Below are 18,882 nucleotides of genomic sequence, written 5' to 3'. Positions count from 1 at the left end.
TCTGGGAATGGCCTCCAGAGGTGAGTATGAGACTAGAGTTTCATTCCTGGACCCCTCCACGTGTGCTAGGAAATATTCCTGGCATGTGGTGCAGTGTGGGGAGCCAGGTTTTGATCTCTGGAGGCCATTAAGAGCAGGATAAGAAAGGCAGTGGGGACTGGGCCCAGGGGAACCGGCTCTCGGGGCAGAAGAACCAGAAGGGACAGACAGACACTGCTGGCCCAGGGAGGAGAGACAGGTGAGTGGTGGTATGGATTGGGCCTAGCCAGCAGTCACAGGCTGTGACAGCTTGGGTCACCTGATCACACAGAGACAAACAATTGGTCTGTGGGGCAGGGCTGTGCCATCTCAAATTTGGGGCTGGGGCACATTCAGTGACCCCTATGACTGTCCCAGAGACAAGCCATTTATCCAATGTTCAGTTGCAGGGCCAGGCTGCTCATTTTCTCCTGAAGCCAGTGATTCCTACTGGGCAAGACAGATCAGTGACCCAGACAGGCCGAAGGGCCAGAAATTAAAAGCCCCTGAGCAGGTAGCAGCCGCTGCGCTAGGACAGTCCTCTCTCTGCAGGGAAGGCAGCCCAGAGCCAGAGAGTAACCCAGAGCCGTGCTCACCCCCCTTCTCTACTCTCTTCCAGTCCCCCTACCCCCAAAATCCCAGCTTCCATGATGTGTGCCTCAGACTGAAAGCTGTAGTTAGGGCCAGAAGGAAGCTGGTTGTGCTAGAAACAGCATCCAGCAACCTGGAACAGTGTTTTTGATCTATTTGTTTTTAGATTGGAAATGTCCTTTGAGAGTGCAGGTCCCCCAGTCCAGGCATTGCATGCATGGTGCTTGTCTTTTATTTTGGTCTTTTATATTAGAACAGTAGCCAGGTCTAACCAAGCCTTTGGGAATCATCTAGGCCTTTTGCTGACCTCTGGAGTTGAATGCTAGGGACCCCCACTGTTTTACCTGGGCCTCATCTTGTGGCTCAGAGGCACTGTCCTCCGCAGCCCCTCTCCCTTCCCAAGACTAGAGATGCCAGACCTCAGACCCCATGCTAGGCTCCCGTTCTTTGGGTTGGGGGAGGCTGGGAGCTATAATTCGGACTCTTTTGATTTCAGGCTATGAATATATTTAAGGCCATGGATCGTCGGCGGGGACAAGTGTACCTTCCCCATGTCCTCTTCTGGGATGGGCCTCCTAGCTCCCTTTGCCGTGATTCTCAGGAAGGCAAGGCATGGAACTCCAGGCCTGTTAAGGGTCTTCCCTAGCGGCCAGTTAGGAGGCGCGGGCACAGCAGACTGGCTGGAGAGGTGTGGGGGAGGGGACATTCATTCCTGCCGCTCAGCGACCAAGTCTTTCTAGGGACCCCTGGGTACAGCGAGAGAATCGGGTCCCAGCGGGATGGGAGTGCAGAGGTCTTGCTAAGTGTCGCTAAGGCTGACTCACGCTGAGCTTGCCCAGAGGAAGGGAAGGAGGGAGGGGAGGTGGGACCCTGGGGGGGGGGGCGGCGCTCCGAGGAACCCAGCTGCCACTGGGCTCTAGGGTACCCTGCAAGTCGTACCACCCTACGCATCCCTGTTCTGCGAGACTGGAGCTGGGACTCCAGGGCTCCTGTGGCCACATTCCCTTAGCTCTCGGCCCTCCCTGCCCCGCCGCCCTCCCTAGCCGTGCGACCGCTGGAGCCCCCTCCCTCCCTCCCCGAGCTGCGCGCTCTGCCTGTGCCGCCGCCACCATCGCCACCGCCGCCGCCGCGTGCTCCTGCAGCCTTCTCGCTCCAGCCGAGCCAGCCAGAGGAACGAGGGGGGGGGGGGGGGTTGAGAGAGAGAGAGAGAGAGAGAGAGAGAGAGAGAGAGAGAGAGTCGGCGAGGCAAGCGGAGCGGGGACACGGAGCCGTTCCTCCAGAGCCAGCGGAAACCTCCTCGGACAGCAACCGGGCATCAGCCCCAGCAGCTCTTGTGGTCGCCGGAGACGCCGCCGCCGCCACCACCGTTCCAGCCCGGCCTCTCGCGTCCCTTGCCGCCGGCTCGCCGGGGCAGCGGGGATGCAGCTGGGGCATGGCCGCCGGGGCCCCGTCACCTGCCGCGGGGAGCGCTGAACCCGTGAGTAGACAGACCCTGGGCTTCCACCTCTGTCACGACCATCGCGAGGAGCCGGCTGGGGCTGTGGGCACGGCCCGGGGAGGGGCGCACGGGACCCCGCAGTGGGAGGCGGGGCCGGCGAGGACGCGGGGCTGTGGATCGTGACCGGGGACAGACCCGAGGTCGCGCGGGGAAGGGGTGGCGCCCTTGGGGGTCAGGGGCCCGCGTGCGGGGTCGGAGGTTCCCGAGTTCTGCGGGGGCTGGGGTCACGGCTCCCGGCTCAGTAGGGAAACCAGAGGGGAGATTTTGTGAATGGGAAGGCCCGGGGTCAGGCTCCATGGAGACACCGGGGAGTCCCGCGCACTGCGTGGCCGTGGCGGCGGCGGTGGCGGCGGCGGCGGCGGCGGCGGCACAATGCCCCGCTCTGGGAACTCCCAGACTAGGGGAAGCCGTGGCGCGCGGAGATCCCGGCCCGCGGGGCGCATCTGGGAGGCGGCCCCAACCCGCGCGGCTGGAAGCGGGGCTGGCGACCCTGCTGCGCTGCGGTGTGAGACTCTCGCCACTCCCAGGCCAGGGAGGGCGGCTGGGGTCCAGCGGGAGGAGAGCCGACCGAGGGACTGATGACCCTAAGGAGTTGTGGGAGGGCTAAGGGCTCCCTCGGCTCCCTCGGGAGGACCAGGGCCCGCAGCGCCCCGGCGTGCGTGGAACAGAGCGGCGGGCGCGGGTGGCGCGCAGGGCCCTCCAGCCCGCGAGCTGGGGGCGCGCGGGGCCGATTCTTCCCAGCGGCGTGAGCATGGATCTGAGGCTGCTGCTCGCTTCAGCACAGCTACAGGGCTAGGACAGCCTGGCTGGGGAAACCTTGCTAAGGTGGCCTGCCCACCCCTAGCCCAAACTTTCTGACGAGTGGCCCCAGAAGGCGGAGGGGTTCGCCTGGGGCTCTCCTCCTCGGGAGAGCGGCGTCAGGGGTTGGCTTCAGGCCGGGCGGTCATTTGGGGGCTCTGTGAGGAAGCTTCGCTCTCTTATTCATTGGCACCCATCCCACTCGGTGTCCTGGCCTATTAGGTCCCGCACCCAGACTGTACCCAGAGCAAGGTGCGGCGATCAGAGGGACATTGAGACCCCAGTAGACAGCTGGAGCTGACCCAAGGATCCTGGGTCTCACATGAGGTTGTGGGTTGGCTGTTCCTGAAGTCCACTGACGTCGGCTGGTGTGTGTATGTGTGTGTGTGTGGGGGGGGGCATCGAGGTGAGGAGAGTCCTGGATGGCAGAGCCACCTCCCTGCTCCCCCTTTCGGATTCTGCTTCTCAGAAGCACTCTAATTATTTAATAGTCACTTTTAAAAAGGACGCCCGTGGCGCCGGTAGTCTCTTGATGCACAAGACACCCACAGTGGAAGCTGAGGACAGGGACTGAGGGATCCTTCCTTCTTCTGGGCAAGTCCCTTCTTCCTCCGACTGGAGGTGAAGTGCCTTTTGGTGCGCGCAGGGTTGTTAATTTTCGGTCACAAACGCAGGCTAGGCTGTGGACGCCTCGGGCGCGCACCGGGGAGCCTGGGGCCCAGAGCGCCCAAGTAGGTACGGGGCTAATGGAGTAGGGTCTCAGGTAATGAGATCTTCCAGCAGAAACCAGCTTTGGTTTTACTGGTCTGCAAAATATAATGGGGGGGGGGGAGTACAAACATTACGGTAGAACGTGCTCATTAAGTGCGCATCGCGGATCGGGGCGGATGTCTTAATCAGGCTCCGCTGGTAACGGGGATATTACACTAATTAAAACCAGACCCTCCAGGTGAGCGACTGTTGGAAAGGAGAAAGTTGTAGAGAAGGCGCCTGCTGGTGGAAGCGGGGTGCTGGCGGCTGCTAGGCGGCCAGGGCCGCTGCAGGGTGGGCTCATGGGGCAGGGGGCACCTTCTCAAGGCCAGCCCCTCCGTCTCCCGGGGGCGGAGAGCTCCCCTGGGCCGGGAGGGAGGACGGAGCTGCCGCCTCCGCCCTCCCGGGGGACTAGAGGCCTCCCTGCGTGGGAGCTGAGCGCACTGCACACTCGGGGAAGCAGCGCTTAACCCCTCCTTTCCCGGCTGGGCTCGTAGCTTCTGGGAATGCTGGGCTGTCCCCGCGCGGATGACGGGAGTGGGGGAGATGGGGAACCCACAAGAGGCTAGAGAGCTGAGGCAGAGCTGCAGGGGGCGCGTCAGGCCCCATCAGACGCTCCCAGGGAGGCAGCCGAGTGTCAAGGGAGGGTTGGCCAGGTCGCACAGGATGTTTGCACTGAGCCACTGAGGATTTCTGGTACAGATCGTCGTTTCCCACCGCTCTGCTCGGCCACCCATCCCGGTCAATGAAAGAGAACCGAGACAATTAGTCTGTGCTGTCCTCCCTGAGGCCTGGGGCCCAAGAGACACCTGCGTGTACCACCCCACCCCCAACCAGGTCGCCTAAGACATAGGAAGAGCCCAAAGTCTAGGAAAGTCCCTATAGATCGGGCCTCTAGCAATGCTGCTTCTTCGCCTTCCCTGCAAAGGCTCCACGACCTCAGGCAGAGCCGCAGCCGAGCTGGGTGAATTTACTGCCCTTCCACAGAGACCAGGCTCAGGAGCGAAGGCGGACTCACAGGCAGCCACGCAGAGGGCGGCAGCACCAAGGACAGGGCCAGGGCCTAGCTGCCTCTGTTCCATACTCTCCTGCCACCTCTGCCTGTGTCCTGGGGCTTCTGAGACCCGGGGCATGCTGGTCCTCACCCTGCTTGGAAGGTAGAGGAGGAGTCCCTGTGCCACCAGGGTCAGGGCAATCCAGGCCATGGCAGAGGTAATTACAGCAAGGAGGTCTCCTGGAACCCTTCCCCGGTGTGCCTGTCTTGTGGCAGCCGCTCAAAAGAGATGGAAGGGCCAGCTGATGTCTGGGGCTGAGCTGGCGTCCTGCTCCCTTGCTGTGGAGAAGCTGGAGGCCCTGCTCTTCAGGGTGAGGGTCTGGTTGGCTTGCCCTCCCCTCCCCCACAGTGCAGAACAGCATCTTTTGGACCTGGATAGACTGTGGGGTTAAACAGGAAGACTCGGTCCAACAGAGCATCTGTCATACCCAGAAGTGCCGAGGAGAGAGTGGGGGGATCACCAGGGCAGTGAGGGGAGGTGAACCTGTCGGTGGGCATGGAGCAAGATTGAAATGTTATTTCTCAGTGACTGCGGCAGGAGGCTCACCTCCCCCAGTCCATCCGTGAGCCTGTGAGATTTGGTCGGTTGTCTCTCTGTGTTTATTTATCTCCTTCACTCCTGCCTGGTACTCTGTTATAAAGACAAATGGAGCCTGGCACGCAGCTGACGCACGGTGAGGAATTTTTTATTTTTAAACAAGTGAAGGGGGGAAACCATCTCCAAAGTTTCCCCCTTTCATGGAGCTGTTTCTGCTGGGGAGCCCGCCTCTCTCCGAGTCCTCGCCTGCTGCAGGTCTTCCTGCCTGCGTGGGCCCCAGCTTCACAGACACCTCCCATTTGTACCAACATCTTTTTGATTAGCTGCCTGCCACCCCTTATTCTCTTCTGAAGCAGCCCGATATTTTCACAGGTTCATGAAACATTCAGGCAGCCTAAACATCTTGTTTTCTGCTGCCTCTCTGAAGTCAGCTGCCGTCTGAGGCAGCAGGGTCTCTCTTTTTAATTCCTATGTTCTGTTTGAGTCTCCTTTTCCCAGCCCCTTGTGCTTTCCAGCGGAGGCTTTTGGGATTTCCAGCTGCGTTACCCCTGAAAGGGTAGCTGTCAGTGGTGGGATGGAAGGCATTTCTAGGTGAATAGTAGGGCCTGCTCCATGCCAGGAACCAGAGCCAGAGTACCGGTATTCTGACAGGAATGCCCAGGGACCCATTCTGATGCACCTGATGATCATGCTCCTCTGTGTAATGCTCTTAGTAAATTACTGTGTTATCACAGCTTCCTCAACACTCACTTGACACCAAAACATGCCTCAGAAGGTGACTTGAGATAATGAAGAGTATTAAGATCTGCTACTGCATGTGAGAATGTTTCCTCTGGCAGCCTGGAGCAGCTCAAGCACACACACACACACACACACACACACACACACACACACACACACACTGCATTTGCACAGAGGTTGGAATCTAGAGGGAGAAGAATCTGAATGGGCTGTCTCCAGCCCAGGGCCCATAGCTGAAGGGTCTTTTGTGAGGGACAACCAGCAACAGGAGGCCACATGGCTTGGGAAAGGACCATGAGCTTCGTTTTTACTTTTGGGGTCTCTTCTAGCCTGCCTCTCCATTGCTGTGGTAAAAACTCTGACCACATGAGATTTGAAGAAGGGGTTTATTATATCTTACAGGTTATAGTCCATCAGTGAGAGAAGTCATTCAGGAACTCAAGAAGAGACCATGGAGGAATGCTTCTTCTTCTGGCTTGCTCAGCTACCTTTCTTATATAGCCCAGAACTACATGCTCAGGGATGGCATTGCTGACATTGGGCTGGGTACTTCTGTATCAATTAGCAATTAAGAAAAAGTCCCACAGACTTGTCTGTAGGTCACGCTGAGCTGGGCAGCTCCTCAGCTGAGTTTCCCTCTTTCCAAGTGGCTCTAGGTTGACGTCAAGTTGACAGCAGGTGTTAGTGATGCCAGGGTCTGAAAGTGTGCCTTCCTGTGGGATTTGGGTCCACAGAGTCTGTAGACATGAGGTATTCATATCTGTGTTTTCAAAAGCGAAGCTGAGCTCCATGGGAGGGGCATGGTTCCTGCAGGCCAAGGCTCTTGTGCCTCCTGGCTTCCCTGGCTGCATGTCATCTGGCTGCTGCTGGTTCCAGGTCTGAGGGGTGAGCTCTCCATACCCTCCTGCCTCCATCTGCCATCTCTCTTGATTGCTTGGCAAGGAGGCTATGGCACAGAAGCAGAGAGAGGGGGGGGGGCGTTTGCCCCCACCTCCCCGACACACACTTCTGAGGAAAGGAGCTGTGGATTATGGAAACCTCTTTAGGAGTAAAAATGGAAAAACAAAACAAAACCAAAAAAAAAAAAAAAAAAAAACCCAACACCTTCCCTTGTATCCAGTCTCCACTTTTGTGTGGTACACAGCCAGCTCTCACCTCCCTTGGCTGTGAGACTCCTGCTACCCCTTACTACACCAACCCACTGGGAGGTCTTCAGTTTCCTGCTAGGCCTGAGAGCAAAGGAGTTTTAATCACAGTTTTTTCAAGATCCTATTAGTTAAGACCAGACTTCACTCCTACCAGAAGGAGACTGTGCGTGTTTCTAGGAGTGTTTACCCACTTACGGCTTTGCTCACTGTGCAGACAGAGACTTCACCAGGGTCGCAGGGCCAGAAGCATGGCGGAGGGCCACTGTCCTTCCTGTGTGTCCTCTGCATTTGGTCTCCATTGGCTGCTGGTCTGCTGCCGGGGTAGGAGATCTGCCACTTTGCAGACTGCCGGGGTGTGCTTGGAAGCCCGCAGAGGGGGCCGGTCATGAGGACTCTCTGCTGCAGTCTCTATTAGTTACTCTTCTATTGCTGTGATAAAAGACTATGACAAAGGCAACTTATAGAAAGATGAGTTTACTTAGAGTTAATGGTTCCAGAGGGTTAAGGGTCCATGATGATAGAGCCAAGGCATGGAGGCAGGTACAAGAAGTGGAGGGCTTGTGTGCAAGTAGGAAGCAGAGAGGCGTCATTAGACTCTCAAACACACATGTCACCAACTAGGGACTGAGTAATCAGATGCCCTAGACTATTGGGAACATCTCATTGAAACCACCACATAGCGCCTTTAGAAACCAGCCCTGTTTACAGGGAAAGAGACTGCCTGCGACCACACAGACACTACCTCCAGTCAGCCACTCTGTAGTTTTCCTTGGTGCGGTGGGGGGTAGTGAGTTCCGATTATAAAGTGACCTCCTATACCAGAGGTAGACCCTGGGTGCCTTTTCTTCTCCAAGGCACCTGGGCTTGCTTTGAAATTTTCCCTCACCTAAACAAACAAAACCTAACATGTACCCTCATGTTAGGCTTTTCGCTGCTGGGCAGCCGAGACAGTTGTACGCAGATCTCTAAGATCCATTCAGATTTCTGTCTCTGAGCAGTTCAGACACCAAGGGTGACGGCTCTGCTCACTGATGTCCCCCTGTCTTTGTAACCAACTGAGCCTGAAAGATGAAGATAGCAGGAATGGCAGTTGTCCCCATTGTCACCTCTTAGAGCCAGGAAAGCAGTGGTTCATGTGCTTGGCCTTGTGTGGCGAGGAGGATGAGGACAGGCAAGCCAGCTTGTCTCCACCATGAGGCTCTCTATAAAATGTATCGAAGTCCAAAGACATGAGTTTTACACGTGTTAAAAAGCGGTGGGTTCAGGGGGCTGGAGTGATGGTGCGGTGGTGAAGATAATCTTTTAGAGGACCAGAGTTCAATGCCCAACACTTACATGTTGCCTCATACTGTTTGCATCTCCAACCCCAGGGGACCCAATGCCCTCTTCTGGCCTCTGAGGGCACTGGATACATGGAGTGCACAAACATGTGCTGGACAAACATCCATATACATAAAATAATAAAATAGTTTTTAAAAAGATGGATTCTGTTTGAAACAAGATTGACACTTAGAAATGATTTCTTGGGGCTAGAGAGATGGCTCAGCATTTAAGAGTGAGGATGGCTTTTCCAGATGACCCGAGTTCAATTCCCAGCACCCACATAGATGGCCCACCACTGCCTGTAACTCCAGCTCCAGGGACATCAGGCACCTCTGGGCTTCACAGACATCCACATCCACATGCATATGCCCCACGTATATGGACAATTAAAAAATAATAAAAATAAACAATTTCTCACTAAGCTTTAGTAATTCAAAATTCTTACTGAGTTTAGACAAGCGGCTTGTTCACTGCATTAAAGGAGTCTATATATTTTTCTGGAAATTTCTCCTTAAGAATTGGGTGCCAGGTAATACCCCAGGGTCTGAACTGAAGTGCTTGCTGGTGGCTCCTGCCTCCCGTTCCACTTTATTGTTGATATTTGCAGCTACATGAGAAGGGCTTGCTCGCTTTGTGTCCATCAGAGAAACATCAGGGTGACTTAAAATGTATTATTTTTTGTGGTGCTGGGGATGGAGCCAGGGCCTTACACACACCAGGCAAGTCCTCCGCCTCAGAGCCACACACCTCCAGCTGCTCAGGGTGACCTCTGAATGGTTCCCAGGAGGTTGCCACACACCGTGCATTCCCCGCATCACCGTCACCTTGAGATCTAAGGTGAGAGAGGAAGCCGAGGAAGGAGCTTTCACGCCAGTGGGTGTGCAGGCTCCTAATGGCCTCCATTAGTGTCCCAACTCACACACCATCACTGCCCAGCTTCCCGAAGGCTTGGTCTGGGCCTTCGTTCTGTTAACTAACAGCCCTTCCCTTGAGATGGGAGATAAGGCAGCTCAGAGAATCACCGCTGGGTTGGGGAAACGCCGCTCGGTGGGGAAAGTGTTGGCTGTGCAAGTGTGAGGACACAGGTTCAGATCCTCAGAACCCGTGTGAAATTCTGGGTGGGAATGGCAACTCCAGTCTGCGAAGGCAGAGGTAGCTGATCCATAGAACAAGCTGACTACACTGAAACCAGCTATATTGGTGAGCTCTGGGTTTGATTGAGAGACCCTGGCTCAGCGAATTAGATGGAAGAATAATCTAGAACACAGACAACTCCTCACATCAACCTTAGCCCACACATGACTTCTACCCACACCCACACATGTGCCCCTCCACATGCAAGCATGCACCCATACTCATGAGTACCACACACGCATGAAAATGGAAAAAGAAAAATAAAAGCACCCATCACCTGGAGCTGCTAGATAGACAATGATAAAGAACACAGTCCCTGAGATAAGCAAAGGTGGGCATGAACTACTTTTATGAGACCTCAGAGCCTGTGGGAGATGGCCCACACAGCTGTGTTGGGGTCAGAGCTGGCTTCTGACCCTGACTGCTTGGCTGCAGCCTGTAAGAGACACAGGCTTACAGGCCACATCACCCAGGGTAATCCCTGCAGCTCCAGGAGTTCCACTGAGGCTCAGGGCCTGCCTGGTACAGACCTCTGTGTAGGAGGCATCAGCTTGTGGGGAGGTAGAAGAGGAGCAAGCCTGTGCCAGGGTACATGAGGGTCAGGGATGAGGGAACAGCTTCAGAATTGTCTCCTGGCTACAAGATGAGCTGTTTTCAGGGAGCTCCAGGTGACCTCACAGGTGACAGGACATTGTCCAGCATTACAGTGAGGCGGCATGCCAGATGACCCTTCCTAGCTGTGGTGGCCTGGGGGGCGGGGGGGGGGGGGCGCGTCTCCAGGTTAGAATCTAGCAACTCATGTTCAGGAGCACTCTGTGGCTGGGTCCTGTCTGAAGACAACTGCATTCAGGGTCACAGTGCCCTGGGGGTTAGGCTCCTGCCTGTGGTGTGCCCTCTGGGTGTGCCTCATGCTCCCAATCCTAGTGGGAATCAAGGTAACCACACCTGGAGCTGGTAGGGCAGTAGGTGCTTTGGCTTTTTGTGTAGATGGGGTGCCTGTCAGGGCCAGCGTGGAGGAGGACGGATCCTGATCACCATCCCCACCATCCTGGACTCCTCTGCGCCTGTGAACTGCAGCTATGGCTTTTCTCCCGTAAAATGAGTGAATCTGCCTCACCCCACCCACCGCATGGAGATGTTTTTTGGGGTCTCAGGACTCAGCACATGAAAAAGGAAAGTGTAGGTCTGAGAGACCCATTGGAAATAAACAGAGCCGGCCCCGCCTCTCTAAGCTATCGACTGAGGAGATGCCATTAAGCTCAGCTGGGGGGGGGGGCGGCTAATGCAGGGACAGGCGAGGGGGAACCAGGCCCACGGGGCTGCCTACACAGGCTGCTGGCGCACCGCGGGTGGTCACGGGATCTCTAGCCTTCCTCCCTGCGTTTTCTCTAAAGGCTTGTAAGGGGGCCTCAAGGCAGTGCTATCCGAAGGTACATTAGTCAAGTACTTTGGAATCTTAGCAAAAAAGAGAGGTGCCAGAGGAGCTTAAGGTGAGAATTATGGTTGTCAGTGGCGTCATATTGTAATCAACACTCCTTGACAGCCCACAAGGCAGCTCACTTGATACTGAGACAGCTGCATGCCTTCAGTGGTGCCCAAAACATAGGGACAAAAGCTGTAGGGTGTCTGTGATGGGGTACTGTTCTTTCCTTGATCCGTAAAGCACCGGTTATGGAGTCTGAGAGGACCATCAGAGGGCAGTCCGCCAGTGTGTACGTTTTTCTTTCTCACTATGCACCCTGTCCTAGGACATGAGAGACGGCTCGGCTGGTAAGGCGCTGTGCAAGCCTGAGGATCTGAGTTCAGACCCCAGAATGCGAGGAAGCTGGGCGTGGCATCAGGGAGTTGTAATCCCAGTGATGGGGAGGTGGAGACAGGAGGACCCTGGGGGCTTACTGAGCAGTCATTCCAGCCTAACTGGTGAACTCTAAGCCAGTGAGAGACCCTCTTTCAGAGGAGGTGGGCAGCATCGCAGAGGCAGACACCTGAAGTTGTCCTTTGGGCTGTACATACTCATACAAGTGTACAGATACACAAGTAAAATTAAAAAAAAATAAAGAAAAATAAACATAGAATCTATGTTCTTAGCTGGGTGGTGGTGGTGGTGGTGGTGGTGGTGGCGGCGGCGGCGGCGGCGGCGGCGGCGGCGGCGGCGGCGGCAGCGGCGGCAGCAGCAGCAGCAGTGCACACCTTCAATCCCAGCACTTGGGAGGCAGAGCCAGGCGGATCTTTATGAGTTTGAGGCCAGTTGAGGTCTACAGGGTGAGTTCTAGGATAGCCAGGGTGGTTACACAGAGAAACCCTATAGCGCAAATTCTAATTGGTCTTAATAATAAAAACTGGGAGTCAGTTATTGGGGTGAAAGCTGAAAGATCAGAGAAGCAGAGCAGCAGCCACTAGAAAGACTTCTTACCTCTAGGAATTCTCAGACTGAAAGGGCGGAGCTCCTGTCTCCACCCTGCCTTATCACTTCCTCTCTCCGCCCAGCCATATCACTTCCTGTTTCCTTCTTCCAAGTGCTGGGATTAAAGGTGTGTGCCACCACTGTCTGTCCTCTAGTGGCCAGCTCTGCACTCTGATCTCCAGGCAAGCTTTATTTGTTAGAGCCCAAACAAAATATTACCACAAAACCCTCTTTCGAAAAACAAGCAAACAAGCAAAACTACATGCTTTGACTGTGCACCATCCCCTGGCAGGGACGCCAGACAGCTTGCCTTAAATTAGAATGTCTGTCTAGTTACATCTGTGTGGTGGTCGTACTGTAGCCTTCCTGCCTCATCTGCTTCAGCAGCAGATGATGTTGCTGGGGTACCAGCCCTCAGGCTGAATGTCCACTTTGAAACAGAGATTTGCACAGGACAGACAGGACTAGACTGTGGGATCAGATTTTGTATGTCAAAGGTGCCGATCCTTCACAGACTCATTCTTTCTCAGGAGTCATCAGCCTGCCTGTCTTCCTGGGCACTAATTTCTCCTCTTCCTTGGTATGTTCCCCTCAAATCCTATGAAGAAGATGTACAAGGCCTGCCTTGGAAAAACCGCAGGCCCCAAGGATGGCTTCCCATAAACTGAATGAGTGATAGAAAATGAAGGTGAGAAGGAGTCTGGGTAATCATCCAAACTGCTCACCACTTTGAGACACATAATGTAAGCTGGAATTACAGAAGATGTCTGGGCTGTTCCGGGTGAGGGAGGCGTGCTTCAGGCACTGTGGCTGAGCTTCTGGGTGCATCCATCTCCAGGCACACCTGAGACATCCTTGGGTCACTGTCCGGTCTCAACCTACCGTGAGGACTTCAGAAAAACCTCCTTTGCCAGGATTTCCTTTCTGGGCTGTTCAGCTTTACAGCTAGCCAAGGGAACTCTGGGATGCCTCAGGGTCCAGTGTTCCTTCCTGGAGTATTCGAAGGGCACTGCACCAGCCATATCCAGTCAGCACCCTCGGAGCAGAGGTCCTGACTCTGCAGTGCCTTCGGGGTCACAGCAGCTGAGTGCAGCCTTAAGTCTCCTCCATGTCTGTGACCACAAACTGCCCCCCTCCCCCGCCGTCACTTTCTCCTCTGATGCCTGGTCCCCATTTCCTTCTCTGTCCTTCCAAGTCAGCTATCCAGGTGGAATCTGGTGGGGGGGTAGCTGTTGGAGGTCAAGCAGCCGGGACGCAAGATTTACGGTCCCTCCCTGCCCTGCCTGATGGACAATTAAAGCTGTGCAGGCTTGGAGGAGAGCGGGTTGTTAAGAGGCAGGATGGTTGGAATAAATCAGTCACCTCCACTTAGACAGTGTGCCAGGCCGCTTCCTGGGGCCTTTAAGCAGGATCCTTCGGCACAGGGTGGAAGATTCCAGAAGAGACTGTGGGAGGCTGACATGCTCTGAGCCCCAGCAGAGTTGGAGCCTGGAGACCGTGTGTCTTCTTACTAATGTGGTTCACACTGGAGGACTAAGGGGGAAATTCCCAGTATCACCTTCTACAATGTGTTTATTCTCTGCATTTGGCCAATGTGAAAGCCACAACACCAGGGTGCATGTGCACAGCTAGGTGTACAGAGGCACATGCATGCACGTGTGTACAGAGGTGAGGACATGCATCCTGAGTGGTGACTCTGTCGACCTCTCTGCGTGTCTGACCTCACGCCCCTCGGCAACGCTGCCAGGCGCCGGACTTCTAAGCAACAGCCAGACCCCACAGTGATTCTTCTTCGTTCGTTCTCTGTGTTATTTCAGTAGCTTGAAGATGCTGGCAGGTTCCTCAAGGAAACTTTGTCTTTGTGGTGAGGAGATGCCAGCGCTCTGCAGGCCTCCCACCGGCTAATTGCCGATATGATCCCGCGTGGGAGACTTGTCATTCCTGGAAGCGCTCTTTATTTCGCGTGTTTCCCTCCTCCTTCTCCGCCCCTCCCGCCGCCCCACTGTGGTCTGATTTCCACACGGAGATGGAGCTGCTCCCTGTGAGGCCTGAGCCGTGGCATTAGTGGTTATTCAGCCAGCCAGCAGGCCAGGCCTTTCATTAACTCGGATACTACAATTATGTGCGCCGAAAGGCTGAAAGGGCCATTTAGGATTTTTCTTCCTTTAAAAGAAATTCTTCCCCTTTTCACAGCCCCGGTCTTGGCCGCCGAAGCAGCCATGACACAGGCTCTTCTCTCCCCCAGAGTCAGTGTGGAATAAACTCAGCGTGCGGGATGCAGACAGGGCCGGGCCCTGCCACTGTTGTGCCAAGGCCACCGCAGCCACCAAGAGGTCGCACTCCAGTGTGCCTGCTGCAGTAGTCCCTCTTGGTGACTGACGGTGTGTGCATGCTTGCATGGATGTGTGCTTGTGAAGTGTAGCCATCCACAGGCAGGAGATGGCCCTTCAACATGTAGATCTTTACCATTGTCCCCTACTCAAAGAAGGGTAGTCCTGGGACAGAGGCTTGCATTTACCTCCACTGAGCTCACCTGGACCCTTCTAGTACCCTCTTGAACATATATGTATGTGTGTACACACACACACACACACACACACACACACACACACACTCACACATTTACAGTTTGATATACCAGGCTGCTCTCCAACAGGAGTTGTAGCAGAGGATGACCTTGAACTTCCGGTCCTCCTAATTCTACCTTCCAAGTCCTAGCATTACAAGCATGTGCCACCAAACCTAGTAGGTGTGTCGCGAAGTACTGAACCCAAGGCTTCGTCACTCTCCCAACTGAGTCCTGTCCTCATCCCAGTAGTATGTGGGTTATTGTTGCTGTTGGTTTGCTTTTATTTTGGGTCGTGTGTGTGTGTGTGTGTGTGTGTGTGTGTGTGTGTGTGTGTACACACATATGTACACATGTACTCACGCATGTATGTGATATGTGGGGCTGGGGATTGAGTGTCTGGGGCCTAGGTGAGACACTGCTGAAGGTAACCAGAGCCAGTTCCTTGCCCACAGCGCTCCTGAAATGTTATTCCGGGCTCTGTTTTCTTAAAGAAAGCTAGCACCCAAGCCACCCAAGCACAGAATAACCCTAAACTCAACAAACTTATTGTTTTAAACTCCCCCTGGTTGCCATGGTTACTTCCAAGGCCTGTGCGGTGCCTGGGTCTCTCTTGTTCTGAGGGACGCCATCGGGCAGGAATTAAGCCCTTCATCCAGGCTTCCTCGCCCATTCCTGCGGAGCTCTTGTGCGGAGGGAGGAAAGGAACTAGAGAACGGGGATTTTCCAGGACCACAGAGTGTGAGGTTCTGGTATCGTGCTTCTGAGATGCTGGAGACAGAACTGTTCTCCCACGCTAAAATAATTATAGCCAGGAGAGCTAAGTTAAGGTCCTTAACAAGGCGGAGACGTGCCTGTGTGCGGCTGTCTGTGTTGGCTTTGTTCCCCGGAGCTCACTTGTGCCCGTTATACCTGCCCAGGCGGCAGTGCCTGAGGCACCCCACACCTGTTGGCTCCTTCCAGCCGACCCGCCATGCAGCCTGCTGAGGCAGTGCTCTCTGACAAGGCCTTCTGAGGGGAGGTGGGTGGAGAAGGAAAGCAAACCAAGAGAGGCTTAGGCGGGACAGGAGGCCAACCAGGACCCCTTTGGGATGGCTTCTTCCTGCATGAGACCTTGTTATGCTGTCTGCTGAGGCTCAGTGGGGAGCCCAGGGCGTTATTATGTCATCATCTATATACGTATATGATCGTATATACCTACATCACACAAACCACCCATAATACCTATGTGGTCAGCCACATGGAGAAGAGGCCAGCTACAGGTAGTACTCACCTGTGTGCCGTGTTGTGGGGTATGGCTGCCCCTCTCCCCTGTAGGGATGAGTGGCTGGCCGTTTTGGACTGGGGATCAGGAGCTTCAAGGAGATGGAGTAGTATGCTTTCTATTGACTGCAGGGTGAGGCTGACTTTCTCTCCAGCTTGCATGGGGCACTCAGCAGGGTGGTATGACAGTGAGTGCCCCAGCTGGAACCAGTGGGAACATTGCAGGTGGGAGGACTTGGGTGACAAATGAGGGCCTTACCTGGGTTCCTGTGTAAAGCACTTTCCAGTCTTCCTTCCCCACCCCACCACTATTGCGTCCCATCCCTCCTCGTGGACTGATGCTGAGCTCTGAGGACACACAATGGCATGGGGACTGCACGGAGTTTGGGTTGCGGCTCTTGTTTCTGCCCCCTGAGCCTGGCCCGGCACTGACAGCTGTCCCCAAGTCTGCGGAAGACTGTAGCTCTCTCCTGGGCTCGATGGCCAGCCCTCACCTATCCCTCGTGCTCAGGTTCCCACTTGGGCCGGGCTTGCTTTTCTTCAGCAGGGACTCTGCAGCAGCAAGCCAGGCAGTGAACACACACTCCGGTGTTGCCATTTCGGCAAATGTACACGCCCACGGCATCAGGCAGTACTTTCTCGAGGAAACAGTTGGGTTGCATACGTGCTGTGGCTGGCAGGTGGGAGACTGAGGCCCAAGCTGACGTGTGTGTCTCTCCTGGAGCATCCTGCGAACTGCTCATTAGGCTAAATAAACGACAAATGCAGTGAGAAGATCTGATTCCTGCATGATACTGGGTACAGGAAGGCCATATGTGAGCTGTGGCTGCTCGCAGGCCAGTAGCCATGTAGCTACTGCAGGAAGGACACATCTGCAGGAAGGACACATAGGGCCTTCCTTATGGGTGACTGTCCTCAGCACTCTTTTCTGGGATCTGAATTCAGCGCTGGTGAGGAAAAATGGAAGGTGACAGATTGGGTGGGTGTTTGTGCACCTGTCCCTTTAGCTTGTTAGCAAGCAGCAGGCAGGAGCCACAGTGGAGACTTGCTTTCCCCAGAGCCCTCAAAGGTCTCCCGTCAGTCATAGTGGGATTCTGAGGGCTGGATGGGGGCCATATGTGGCCTTTGAACTGTCCTGCCCAGCTCTCTGGCAAGTGGCCCTGTGGATGTCTAGTCCCTGGTCTTCCCATCTCTAGTGGCTCATGGGGTCTGCTGGTGTAGGAGGAGATGTAGGAGACCTAGACCCCAGCCTGGTGCTGCAGTCACTACAGGCTTCTGGTCAGAGGCATGGGGCCTGGAGAAGGAGCCACTGTAGGGACATGGCGTCTGCTGATCTACATGGAGAAAAAATGGGTCTCAAGTCTACCCATAGTGTCAGAAGTGTCAAGGTGGTGTCCTGCAGGTGCAGCCAGTCCTATCAGCTTCCTTCTTGTCATCCCTGGATGTGAACTTGGGAGTGGGTGAATAAATCACCCGGGAGTCAAGGTGAACTTCCAAACAGCAGAACACTTGCAAAGAGGAGAGGCTATCAGGTCTGCTGTGAGCTGGCTTTCTTTGCTGAGTTTAGAGTGAGGAGCAGATGGAGGAGAGTAGAGGTAGCAGTGCTCAGGAAGGTTCTCGGTTGCTCTGGAAGATTCCTGGTGGCTCTAGAGAGGGTTCTAGATGGCTCAAGATGATGCTGAGAGTGTTCTGGAAGCTATCCAGAGATTCTTCTAGGTGCATGCCACTGGGGCTGACTATAGCAATCCCTTCGTCGGGGAGTCAGCTCATGATTATTGATGCTGATGGAGTACAGGAGTAGAATGGCTAATTCAAGATGGCAGACAAATCAATATTATTTATATTTAGCCTGTGCGTGTGCTGCGGATGTCTCCATTACCAGGTTGGTCTTCATGATTATGTTTTTTGCAGCATTCAAGATGCTACTGCCCACAGGACACGATCTGCAACCTTGCACTCCCTCTGTGAATATTTCTGGGACCCACAGCCCAGGTGCAGTGAGGGGCCAGAGCATCCCTTCACTGTCTGGTTGGCACACCATCTCGTACAATGCCCCTGCTGCAAATGTCCATCATAGGGTGGGGTTCAAAGCATGGCAGAATGCTGGCCTTATCCACACAGCGGGCTTTGTGCAGCTTCTGTGGATGGGTGGGGAAGGACGTCTATAAAAGGGAAGACTCCATAGTCTCCATGCTTTAACATTCAGACCTTGGCTTAATGTGTGTGACCCCATTTTCATCTTGTATTTGGGTTCTTCAGTGCCCTGCACACAGTAGATGCTTCACAAACACAGTTGCCAAGTGAGCAGGTTCAGGAGCACTTGCAGCCTAGGTCAGGGAGAAGATCCGCAGGCCTGCAGGGTGGGGTCTGCTGTGGGATGTGTCTTGGTGTTTGATGCTCATGGTCTAGTTGAATTTGCCTCTTGGTTGCTGCACTGGGCTGTCCTATTTATCTTTTTGGGGAGAGGGGCGTTCCTATCTTCCATGCAGATGCTCCAGGGAACAGTGGGGGTTGTTCTGTTGGAGGGGCTGGGCAGTATCATTGCCAGCAGAACCTTGGCCAGTGCACGTGCTGATGTTATACAGTCTGAGGTCCTCTTCAGACACAGAGCAAAACCCTCCGGCAGTGCGTGGAACCCACAGAGCATCAACAGTTAGAAGGACTGGCGTATGGAAACCCTGGGGTGTCAGTGTGGGTCTGCAGGCTTTCAGGGTGGGCTGAGGATGGCAGCGGGGAGACCTTCCTCATATCTCCCAGGAAGGCCTGGCGCTGCCTGCCCCTCTGGCCTCTGGACGTTGGAACTAGACTGGACACTGTTCCTTGGTGGGAACCTTTGTTGACTAAAACCCTGACACTGGATACCACACCCATTTGCATTTCTATATTTAAAACACTGACTCTTGTCACATTGCCCTCCTGAAAGGCCCTTCAGTTCTCACAGGCTCCGAGACAGGAGCAAGACCCTCGTGGTACCCCTTGAGCAAGCCTCCAAGCTCAGGGTTGAGCAGTGGCGCCGAGGTTCAGCACACACACACACACACACACTCATACACACA

The 18,882-nt window shown here is 54.8% G+C and overlaps 1 protein-coding gene across 10 annotated transcripts in view; it reads left to right on the top strand.

Moving 5' to 3' along the window:
- The first annotated feature begins 219 nt into the window (after window positions 1-219).
- Rbfox3 (RNA binding fox-1 homolog 3) overlaps window positions 220-18,882 on the top strand; it is a 426,573-nt gene continuing 407,910 nt past the window's right edge. For 2 of the 10 annotated variants that reach the window (XM_016008572.3, XM_076543858.1), the window contains exon 1: window positions 1,527-2,086. The gene's annotated coding sequence lies outside the window, so the exon portion shown is untranslated. Of the gene's footprint in view, window positions 239-1,524; window positions 2,087-18,882 lie in introns of those variants that run through there. The other 8 variants (XM_076543866.1, XM_076543862.1, XM_076543860.1 and 5 more) reach the window with 7 other exon arrangements.

This window comes from Peromyscus maniculatus, chromosome 8 (genome assembly GCF_049852395.1).
Source record: "Peromyscus maniculatus bairdii isolate BWxNUB_F1_BW_parent chromosome 8, HU_Pman_BW_mat_3.1, whole genome shotgun sequence".
Lineage (NCBI taxonomy): Eukaryota > Metazoa > Chordata > Mammalia > Rodentia > Cricetidae > Peromyscus > Peromyscus maniculatus.
This window is presented reverse-complemented; position numbering and strand designations above follow the sequence as displayed.